Here is a 12043-nt window from a genome sequence, read left to right as displayed (position 1 = left end):
ATTGTGTACCATACAGCAGGGACAGAAAGAGGTACAAAAGAAGGCATGATGCAAATTGAAGAAACTGCAATTAAATTACAATGCTACGTGATACTAAATAGAAAAAAGCGCAAACTCCACAATGTCAAACTAATGATGATATGAAAAATCCTTTCTGTAAATATTGTGAATAAAGTTTTCATTTTTGGATTGCACTACAAATCCCATAATGCCACATTAAGGCCAGAGGGGTATCTAATGTGTAACAGAGAAAGGACTCACTAACCGTGATCAAAGCTGAGGGAGAGCTGAAACGCGTTGGTTGAGGGTTGCGGAAAATAAAATTCTTTAAACTTTACTCTGGAGTGCTGTGTCCTTTGCAAAACAAAAAATATATATATATATTACCTACTGGCGGTCGCCAGTAGGTAGTTATAGTTAGGACCACGTTTCCATAGGAAAACCTCAACATTCTATTTTGAATAACTTTGGCGCCGGTCGACGAATCCTCGCGAATTTCTCAAAATAGGTGGGGCGCTACGCTCCGCTCCTACCCTGAAAGTCTCGGGGGGATCCGTCAAGCGGGGGCTGAGATAAAAGGGGGGTCCCAAAACGCGTTTTTCCCATGCATTTTTCCATAGGACCTTTAGAACGAGCTACAGCCCGAACGGCTGAACAGAATTACTAGAAATTTGGCAGAGAGGTAGTCCCTAGGTCAAGGAAGTGCCTTTTGTAGGTTTGGTGTAAATCTGTTCAGTAGATTCTGAGAAAATAGCCTTTAAATCAATATATATATCTGAGCCAGCTTACGGTACGCTTACCGTACGCTTACGGTAAGCGTACGGTGGCGTGCGCGAGCGCGATTCTGATTGGCTCTTAGATCTTAGTAAACATTCGAATCGGCCGAAACCAGGAAGCGGCGGCCGCCATTTTGTGTATTTCACTCTGAAAAAAAAGAGTGAAAACAAGGAAAGGGGGCAATGAGGAGAGTTACAGACCCCCTTACATTTGTGAGGGGGTCAAAGAAGGACAGAAAAGTACAAAAAAAACATTTATTGATTTTTAAAAAAATCACGGGGTACGCGTACGGTAAGCTTACGGTAAGCGTACGGTAAAAAAAAAAATAATAAATAAATGAAAATCAGATTTAAGAGTTTAGAAATTAGGGAGCTCTAAAAAGAGCTGTTGTGTTTATGGAGTCATTTTTTTAGTGGTACCTACAAGTAAGTACCGATGCAGAGTCTAAGGTTCAAGAGGAAGACTCTGTTCCCTTCATCATTGAAGTGCACACCATCTCCTCTATAAATGTCTTGCATGTCGTAACGCAAGTTGTTGTGGTAAATGGCACCCATACCATAGTCACGGAGGAAAGCAGAAACAGATTTGTTGACGTGCTTTCTTGCTTTGTCAATCTGTGGACAGAAATGATTGGACCAGTTCCATTTTTGCCTTTGGCATATGTTGGAAAACACAAAGGCAGTTTTAGGGAAAAGTGTAAACAGTTGTGCAAAGGTGTCCTTCATAAGCATTTCCAGACCTACCCCAGTCAAAGTGCTTAGGTCATTGCCACCACAGTGCACTATTATGAGGTCAGGGTGTTGGATTTGCATGAAGGATTTCACCAATGGCATCAATTGGTGCCACTTTAACCCTCTCTGACCAATCCATTTAATGTCTACATTTGGCAAAGCAAGGTCTCTCACCATATCTGTTTTCTCTGCAAACTTTTCACTCCAGAAGACATAGCTGTGCCCTACAATCCACACTGTGAACATCTTCAAAGGAGAACTGGATGCACTCAGGAGGTGTCTTTCAGTAGAATGGCAATATGAAAAGAAAGACAGTTTGGAAATGGAGGCATACATATTTTTTACAAAACAAAAAGAACTGATTGGCTGTTTCATACCATTCTAGAAAAAAAACTAGGCTGTATGTGAAAATTAATAGAAGCATGTTTTGTATTGGTACAAAAAAATGTGTAACCAAAGAACAGTACTATGGATTTGCAGTTAGGATTGAAAAGTCAAGCACTCTTGCTCTGTGGAATTGAAACATTGTGTGTCGAACTTCTGACCTAACTGCACACAGCAGTGTTCCATGAGCTGTTGCTATGGTAGCAGGCAGAAGTCAAGTTGGGGGAAGGGTACTAGGCAGAAGTCAAGTTGGGGGCAGGGTACTTTTGGAAAAGGGTTGGTTTTCAACCAATAGAAATGTGTCATTACATTTGAAAAAAAGGGGGAAGCACTGAGATTTGAAACTTACATGTATATGTGTGGAAAAATAGAGGGAAAGTTTGCCATTATCTGGTTCTGCTGAGAGGAGAGAGGTGAACACAACAGAGATCCTGGCTCTGATAATCTGCTGTTTGAGTGACACATTTCTTTCACAACTAACTAATTTTAAAGGTGAGTTTACAGTTTGAGAGGGGATGTATGTGGTAACTTAAGAAATGAATAATAGAAATGGGAATTGTTTTTGTTGTAGTTACACATGGTGGATTCATAATGTGTCAGTCTGTAAAAGAGATTTTCACTTGGCCCAAAAAAAAAAGAGCAGTAAGTGTGCTTTCAAATTGGCAAAGAAATTTCGTTTTGGGACTAATGTGAAAACATGACTCTGTGTGCATAGAAGAATTATAGGCAGAAATTTATTGCGTCTTGCTCTGGTGATTTCACAGTTGCAGTAGATGGAAAAGAGGAGCGAATTTTTGGGGGAAGAAGCAGAGGCTTAGCACACACCCATGTGCTTGCCATGTATAGTCATGCACAGTAATTAGAAGCGAGTGGGGTTTTCAGGTTTAAGTCTGTAATGCAAATACATTCAGCATCACTAAGGCTGGTTGCCCCTGCTGGAGTGTAGGCAGTCACAGAGAATACACACGGTGGTGGTCTGAAAAAAAAACAGCTTGGACATGTGCATTTAAATAAATTAAAAAAAAAGGTTTCAGAATGTGTCAGTCTGTAAAAGTGATTTCAAAGTGTAAAAAGAGATTTTCACTTGGCCCAAAAAAAAAAGAGCAGTAAGTGTGCTTTCAAATTGGCAAAGAAATTTCGTTTTGGCACTAATGTGAAAACATGACTCTGCGTGCATAGAAGAATTATAGGCAGAAATTGATTGCGTCTTGCTCTGGTGATTTCACAGTTGCAGTAGATGGAAAAGAGGAGCGAATTTTTGGGGGAAGAAGCAGAGGCTTAGCACACACCCATGTGCTTGCCATGTATAGTCATGCACAGTAATTAGAAGCGAGTGGGGTTTTCAGGTTTAAGTCTGTAATGCAAATACATTCAGCATCACTAAGGCTGGTTGCCCCTGCTGGAGTGTAGGCAGTCACAGAGAATACACACGGTGGTGGTCTGAAAAAAAAACAGCTTGGACATGTGCATTTAAATAAATTTAAAAAAAAGGTTTCAGAATGTGTCAGTCTGTAAAAGTGATTTCAAAGTGTAAAAAGAGATTTTCACTTGGCCCAAAAAAAAAAGAGCAGTAAGTGTGCTTTCAAATTGGCAAAGAAATTTCGTTTTGGCACTAATGTGAAAACATGACTCTGTGTGCATAGAAGAATTATAGGCAGAAATTTATTGCGTCTTGCTCTGGTGATTTCACAGTTGCAGTAGATGGAAAAGAGGAGCGAATTTTTGGGGGAAGAAGCAGAGGCTTAGCACACACCCATGTGCTTGCCATGTATAGTCATGCACAGTAATTAGAAGCGAGTGGGGTTTTCAGGTTTAAGTCTGTAATGCAAATACATTCAGCATCACTAAGGCTGGTTGCCCCTGCTGGAGTGTAGGCAGTCACAGAGAATACACACGGTGGTGGTCTGAAAAAAAAACAGCTTGGACATGTGCATTTAAATAAATTTAAAAAAAAGGTTTCAGAATGTGTCAGTCTGTAAAAGTGATTTCAAAGTGTAAAAAGAGATTTTCACTTGGCCCAAAAAAAAAAGAGCAGTAAGTGTGCTTTCAAATTGGCAAAGAAATTTCGTTTTGGCACTAATGTGAAAACATGACTCTGTGTGCATAGAAGAATTATAGGCAGAAATTTATTGCGTCTTGCTCTGGTGATTTCACAGTTGCAGTAGATGGAAAAGAGGAGCGAATTTTTTGGGGAAGAAGCAGAGGCTTAGCACACACCCATGTGCTTGCCATGTATAGTCATGCACAGTAATTAGAAGCGAGTGGGGTTTTCAGGTTTAAGTCTGTAATGCAAATACATTCAGCATCACTAAGGCTGGTTGCCCCTGCTGGAGTGTAGGCAGTCACAGAGAATACACACGGTGGTGGTCTGAAAAAAAAACAGCTTGGACATGTGCATTTAAATAAATTTAAAAAAAAGGTTTCAGAATGTGTCAGTCTGTAAAAGTGATTTCAAAGTGTAAAAAGAGATTTTCACTTGGCCCGAAAAAAAAAGAGCAGTAAGTGTGCTTTCAAATTGGCAAAGAAATTTCGTTTTGGCACTAATGTGAAAACATGACTCTGTGTGCATAGAAGAATTATAGGCAGAAATTTATTGCGTCTTGCTCTGGTGATTTCACAGTTGCAGTAGATGGAAAAGAGGAGCGAATTTTTGGGGGAAGAAGCAGAGGCTTAGCACACACCCATGTGCTTGCCATGTATAGTCATGCACAGTAATTAGAAGCGAGTGGGGTTTTCAGGTTTAAGTCTGTAATGCAAATACATTCAGCATCACTAAGGCTGGTTGCCCCTGCTGGAGTGTAGGCAGTCACAGAGAATACACACGGTGGTGGTCTGAAAAAAAAACAGCTTGGACATGTGCATTTAAATAAATTTAAAAAAAAGGTTTCAGAATGTGTCAGTCTGTAAAAGTGATTTCAAAGTGTAAAAAGAGATTTTCACTTGGCCCGAAAAAAAAAGAGCAGTAAGTGTGCTTTCAAATTGGCAAAGAAATTTCGTTTTGGCACTAATGTGAAAACATGACTCTGTGTGCATAGAAGAATTATAGGCAGAAATTTATTGCGTCTTGCTCTGGTGATTTCACAGTTGCAGTAGATGGAAAAGAGGAGCGAATTTTTGGGGGAAGAAGCAGAGGCTTAGCACACACCCATGTGCTTGCCATGTATAGTCATGCACAGTAATTAGAAGCGAGTGGGGTTTTCAGGTTTAAGTCTGTAATGCAAATACATTCAGCATCACTAAGGCTGGTTGCCCCTGCTGGAGTGTAGGCAGTCACAGAGAATACACACGGTGGTGGTCTGAAAAAAAAAAAACAGCTTGGACATGTGCATTTAAATAAATTTAAAAAAAAGGTTTCAGAATGTGTCAGTCTGTAAAAGTGATTTCAAAGTGTAAAAAGAGATTTTCACTTGGCCCGAAAAAAAAAGAGCAGTAAGTGTGCTTTCAAATTGGCAAAGAAATTTCGTTTTGGCACTAATGTGAAAACATGACTCTGTGTGCATAGAAGAATTATAGGCAGAAATTTATTGCGTCTTGCTCTGGTGATTTCACAGTTGCAGTAGATGGAAAAGAGGAGCGAATTTTTGGGGGAAGAAGCAGAGGCTTAGCACACACCCATGTGCTTGCCATGTATAGTCATGCACAGTAATTAGAAGCGAGTGGGGTTTTCAGGTTTAAGTCTGTAATGCAAATACATTCAGCATCACTAAGGCTGGTTGCCCCTGCTGGAGTGTAGGCAGTCACAGAGAATACACACGGTGGTGGTCTGAAAAAAAAACAGCTTGGACATGTGCATTTAAATAAATTTAAAAAAAAGGTTTCAGAATGTGTCAGTCTGTAAAAGTGATTTCAAAGTGTAAAAAGAGATTTTCACTTGGCCCAAAAAAAAAAGAGCAGTAAGTGTGCTTTCAAATTGGCAAAGAAATTTCGTTTTGGCACTAATGTGAAAACATGACTCTGTGTGCATAGAAGAATTATAGGCAGAAATTTATTGCGTCTTGCTCTGGTGATTTCACAGTTGCAGTAGATGGAAAAGAGGAGCGAATTTTTGGGGGAAGAAGCAGAGGCTTAGCACACACCCATGTGCTTGCCATGTATAGTCATGCACAGTAATTAGAAGCGAGTGGGGTTTTCAGGTTTAAGTCTGTAATGCAAATACATTCAGCATCACTAAGGCTGGTTGCCCCTGCTGGAGTGTAGGCAGTCACAGAGAATACACACGGTGGTGGTCTGAAAAAAAAACAGCTTGGACATGTGCATTTAAATAAATTTAAAAAAAAGGTTTCAGAATGTGTCAGTCTGTAAAAGTGATTTCAAAGTGTAAAAAGAGATTTTCACTTGGCCCGAAAAAAAAAGAGCAGTAAGTGTGCTTTCAAATTGGCAAAGAAATTTCGTTTTGGCACTAATGTGAAAACATGACTCTGTGTGCATAGAAGAATTATAGGCAGAAATTTATTGCGTCTTGCTCTGGTGATTTCACAGTTGCAGTAGATGGAAAAGAGGAGCGAATTTTTGGGGGAAGAAGCAGAGGCTTAGCACACACCCATGTGCTTGCCATGTATAGTCATGCACAGTAATTAGAAGCGAGTGGGGTTTTCAGGTTTAAGTCTGTAATGCAAATACATTCAGCATCACTAAGGCTGGTTGCCCCTGCTGGAGTGTAGGCAGTCACAGAGAATACACACGGTGGTGGTCTGAAAAAAAAACAGCTTGGACATGTGCATTTAAATAAATTTAAAAAAAAGGTTTCAGAATGTGTCAGTCTGTAAAAGTGATTTCAAAGTGTAAAAAGAGATTTTCACTTGGCCCGAAAAAAAAAGAGCAGTAAGTGTGCTTTCAAATTGGCAAAGAAATTTCGTTTTGGCACTAATGTGAAAACATGACTCTGTGTGCATAGAAGAATTATAGGCAGAAATTTATTGCGTCTTGCTCTGGTGATTTCACAGTTGCAGTAGATGGAAAAGAGGAGCGAATTTTTGGGGGAAGAAGCAGAGGCTTAGCACACACCCATGTGCTTGCCATGTATAGTCATGCACAGTAATTAGAAGCGAGTGGGGTTTTCAGGTTTAAGTCTGTAATGCAAATACATTCAGCATCACTAAGGCTGGTTGCCCCTGCTGGAGTGTAGGCAGTCACAGAGAATACACACGGTGGTGGTCTGAAAAAAAAAAAACAGCTTGGACATGTGCATTTAAATAAATTTAAAAAAAAGGTTTCAGAATGTGTCAGTCTGTAAAAGTGATTTCAAAGTGTAAAAAGAGATTTTCACTTGGCCCGGAAAAAAAAGAGCAGTAAGTGTGCTTTCAAATTGGCAAAGAAATTTCGTTTTGGCACTAATGTGAAAACATGACTCTGTGTGCATAGAAGAATTATAGGCAGAAATTTATTGCGTCTTGCTCTGGTGATTTCACAGTTGCAGTAGATGGAAAAGAGGAGCGAATTTTTGGGGGAAGAAGCAGAGGCTTAGCACACACCCATGTGCTTGCAATGTATAGTCATGCACAGTAATTAGAAGCGAGTGGGGTTTTCAGGTTTAAGTCTGTAATGCAAATACATTCAGCATCACTAAGGCTGGTTGCCCCTGCTGGAGTGTAGGCAGTCACAGAGAATACACACGGTGGTGGAATGAAAAAAAAAAAAAGCTTGGACATGTGCATTTAAATAAATTTAAAAAAAGAGCAGTTTGTGTGCATTCAAAATGGCAAAGAAATTTCGTTTTGTGACTATTGTGAAAAGAAATGTAGTAATATGTTTAAATACAATAAAGGATTTTTTTTTTAGTTTTTTTCAGGTATTGCTGAAGAACAGTGAACAAAATTTAAGATGCCTACAAAATCTCGAGTTCAAAAAACGCTAAAAAAAAAACTATATTTGAGGACAACTGGAGGACCAAAGTTAGTAGAAGATGCTGATGTTGGGAAAAAGAAAAAATCTTCTGGTAAGCAAAAAAAACAATTCCTAAACAAAATATTGAAAACAAACAAAAATGTACAAAATGTCTGTTCTCGGAAAAATGTAACAAAACCTACAGAACAGCAAAAAATTGAGGATTTAGTTAATGCAAATATACCTTCTGCAATTGAAAAGTTTAACATAAACAGAAAAACAGCATTTAAAGAGATACGTAGAAAAATGTTTCAGAGAAGAGTTATGTCCAATTTGATAAAGGATATAAAGAAATATAAGCAAAAGGCTAAATATTATAAGAGAAAAAAAGAAATTGAAGCCATTGCAGCAAAAGCATTAGAATTAAAAAGGAAACTATTCATATTAATTTTGAATAGGATGCGTACATTAGATAAAATGGTTAATGTACTGAAATCACAAAGCAAAAGCAAAAGAGTAGTGAACAGAACAAACTTTTGTAAAGTGTTTTTAGGAAAGTGGATGCATAGTTCAAGTAGTGAACCTTTTTTTAATGAAGAAAGCTATTTTCAAAGTAATAGTTTGCTGCATGCAGTTGACACCAGAGGTCGTTCATACGAAGTAAAAAATGGTTGCATAATGGAGAAGGAGATAATGGTTCCAAGAGATGAGGTACAAGTGATGGCAGATGAGGCAATGGGGAGACGTCCTAAAGCCCCAGTGTACACTTGGAATTGTAGTAGTATTTGCACTGTGCGTCAGGAATCTATTGACAGATTTCGAGAGTTTCTAAGAGAATGTAGTAAAAAAAGTGTAAAACAAAAGATTAAGGTGCTTCAAAGTCTGGATCCATGCAGAGTGAGAGAGAATACTGGTTTGCAGGGTCATTCTCTTGCTTGTCTATCTAGAAAAGTGTGCAATAGTGTTTTCCATCATTTTAGGATGCTGGCTGTTCATCATACTGAAATGAGAAAGTTTGTGAGACGGTTGTATTTTGCCAAAAGTCCAGCAATAAAGTTAAATGAATTGAATAGGGCTCTGTTCCGAGGAACGGTATCAGATGTAGAGAAGGTTGTTGATGAAATTCAGTTTTGTTACTTTGGTCCTGAACAAAACAGTGCAGAGAAGGACACAGTAAATGAGGCAGAAGTGGAAGAGAATGTAGAACCCTCTGTAAGTAACACATTTAATGATCACATAACAAAATTTGCAATAGTCTCTAATGAAAGACCAAATGTTACTTGTATTTGTTGCCGCAGAACTCATTATAGAAAACAAACTAGGAATGTTGATCTCTACAGAAAGAGTGAAAATGAAGATAATTATAAGTGGATGGATTTTGCCACATATATATTTCTTGAAAATTGTTTTGAATTGGGTGAAGATCAGCGTATTTGTAAATACTGCTACAACAAGTTAGAGGAAAATAGAATGCCGACCAGAGCTGTACATAATAATTTAGAATTGGATGCTATTCCTGCTGAACTTTCTGAATTAAATACATATGAGTCTATACTCATTCAATGTGTTCATCCGTTCCAGACCATAGTACGTATGGAGCCCAAAACTGGTAAATTACCTCCTTCAGATTTACTGAGAGGTTTAAAAGGTAGAGTGGTGTATTTGCCCTTGGATTTGAAAAAAAATATGGAAACTATTGATGCAGATACTTTGGAAACTGAACCATTAATTATTCTGGTTAATGGTGTCCCTACAAAGAATAAGAAGATTTGGCAGGAGCTGGTAGATGTGCGGAAAGTACAAAGAGCAAATTTGTATTTGAAAAAAAATAACAAATGGTATGAATCAATTTATATAGAAGAAGAAGAAGAAGATTTACAAGGAGACACAGAAACACCAACTGGACAAATTGAAAAAGTGGACAAGTCAAAGGAAGAAGAAATTTATGAACATTTTAGCATACATCCTCTCCATTCGAAAGAAGTTATGGGAGACAATATTGATCTCTTTCAGATGAAGAAAGCAAAAGGAAATCCCGTGAGTGTATGGGAGGAGAGCTTGGAAGCTCGATGTTTTCCCCAGCTGTTTCCTAAAGGAAAAGGAGGACGATACGATGAACGTCCGGAACAGATTCCAGCTTCTGAGTATCGGACTACAAGACTATATGCTGAAGATCCCAGATTTCGACAAAGTATCCCTTATTTGTTCCATCTTTTATTTGAAAGCGACTTGTCTGCACTGTCTTATGCAGTAAATCACATTTTAAAAAGTGGAGTACATTTACAAAATGTGTCTGCTAAGGATTTTATGGAGAAAGTGCAGCACCGAGATGATCATTTGGAAACACAACTGATCAATCTGATGGCTTGTCAGCGTGGGACAAATGAATATTGGTACCGACGCCATGGTGAACTAAAATGCATGTTACGCAATTTAGGAACACCAACATGGTTCCTTACCCTAAGCTGCGCCGAGTACGCTTGGGATGATTTACTGGATTTTCTACGAGAGGCCAATTCAAACATTGAAAACATCGAATACAAGACAGCAGGAGAACTGTGCTCATTGGATCCGGTTAATGTTTGCAGATATTTCAATCATAGATTTGAGGCTATGATGTCCTTCATCTGCAATAAAAAAAATCCACCCCTTGGAGAAGTAGTGGATTTCTTTTGGAGAAAAGAGTACCAGGCAAGAGGTGCTCCTCATATTCATATGCTGCTGTGGATCAAGGATGCCCCAAAGTTTGGAACAGATACTGATGAAGCAGTGTTATCTTACATTGAAGAATATGCAACATGTGCTATACCTAAAAGCACAGAAGAGAACAAGTTAAAGGAGCAAGTTCTACGTTTCCAAAGTCATCGGTGTGGAAAATACTGTCGACGGAAATACAAGAGCAAAGAAAAATACTACACTAAATGTCGATTTGGATTTCCTAGACCTGTTCTTACAAATGGAAGAGTCAACAGTTTTATGTCATCTGTGAGACATACTATCACAAGAAAATCACCTAAGAATACCTACAACCTTAAAAGAAAAGAAGAATCAAAAAATATAAATGACTACAACCCAGTCATTTTATCCATGTGGAACGCTAACATGGATATACAGTATGTTGCTGACAATTCCATTGCTGTTGCTCGATATGTAACGTCTTACATTACGAAATCAGAAAAAACAGAATTGAAGGAAATGTGGGAAGAGATTTCTCACGAGAAGACTGTAAGTAAGAAGCTGTACAGTTTCAGTTTGAAGATGTTATCGCATCGAGAAATTGGATCCTACGAATGTTCAGATAGGTTATCTTCTGCAAGTCTCTACTCGAAGTCAAGAAGAATAATTTGGGCAAGTTTAGGCCTTGCAGCAATGAGAAATCGGGTACTGAAATCTGTTGGAGAAATTGAATATTTGGCTGAGAATGACCCAGAAAGTACAGACATATTGAAAACAAACATGTTGGACACATATTATCCCAAGAGAAGTCATCATCTGGAGAACATGTGTCTCTATGAAGTGCTGCAGAACTACATTTATTCACGGAAAGCTGCAGAAGACATCAACAGTGGAAAATATAAAGTTGTTGGTGAAGAAGGATGTTTGGTGAAGCAAACCAAAGGAAGTTTGATAAATCACCGGAAGCTGAGTTGCGACATTACCGACAAGAAAGAATTTTACTACTTGGCTCTTTTACAGTTGTTTAAACCATGGCGTACAGAGGATGAACTACTGGGAGAATTCCAGAGCTATGAAGATTCTTTTAATGCTTGCAAAGACAGCATACAATGCAGTACATTCTCAACTTATCTGCAAATGTTAAATGAAGAAATTGAACAGGAAACTACAATTGCAGCAGAAATAGCTAGAGACAGTTCTCAGGACAGCCAAAGTTCAGGAACATACAGTCAAGATCCCCTAGGACAACCAATCGTTGAAAATGAAGCATCAATAGCCATGAATGAAGTGGAAACGGCTATGAATCAAGCTCAAGAAGAATTTATAGACTTAGAAAATTTGGAAAGACAACTGAATCAAGAGCAGCAACAAATTTATGAAGAGATCAAAAACAAAATTGATCACGGATTTCTACATATCAAAAAAGAGTGCTCATGCACATCATTTCATCCAATCAGGATGTATGTAAGCGGACAAGCTGGCACTGGAAAAAGTTTCCTAATTAAAGTCATCAGAAGCTACCTAAAGCAAAAAACGGATTCTACTTTGTCTTGTGTGGTTACTGCTCCAACTGGGTTAGCAGCATATAACATAAAAGGAATCACCTTACATCGTTTGCTAATGTTACCAGTGGAGCATGAGAACAAAATACA

This window comes from Triturus cristatus, chromosome 3_2 (genome assembly GCF_964204655.1).
Source record: "Triturus cristatus chromosome 3_2, aTriCri1.1, whole genome shotgun sequence".
NCBI classification, from domain to species: Eukaryota; Metazoa; Chordata; class Amphibia; order Caudata; family Salamandridae; genus Triturus; species Triturus cristatus.
Note: the sequence above shows the minus strand (reverse complement) of the source record.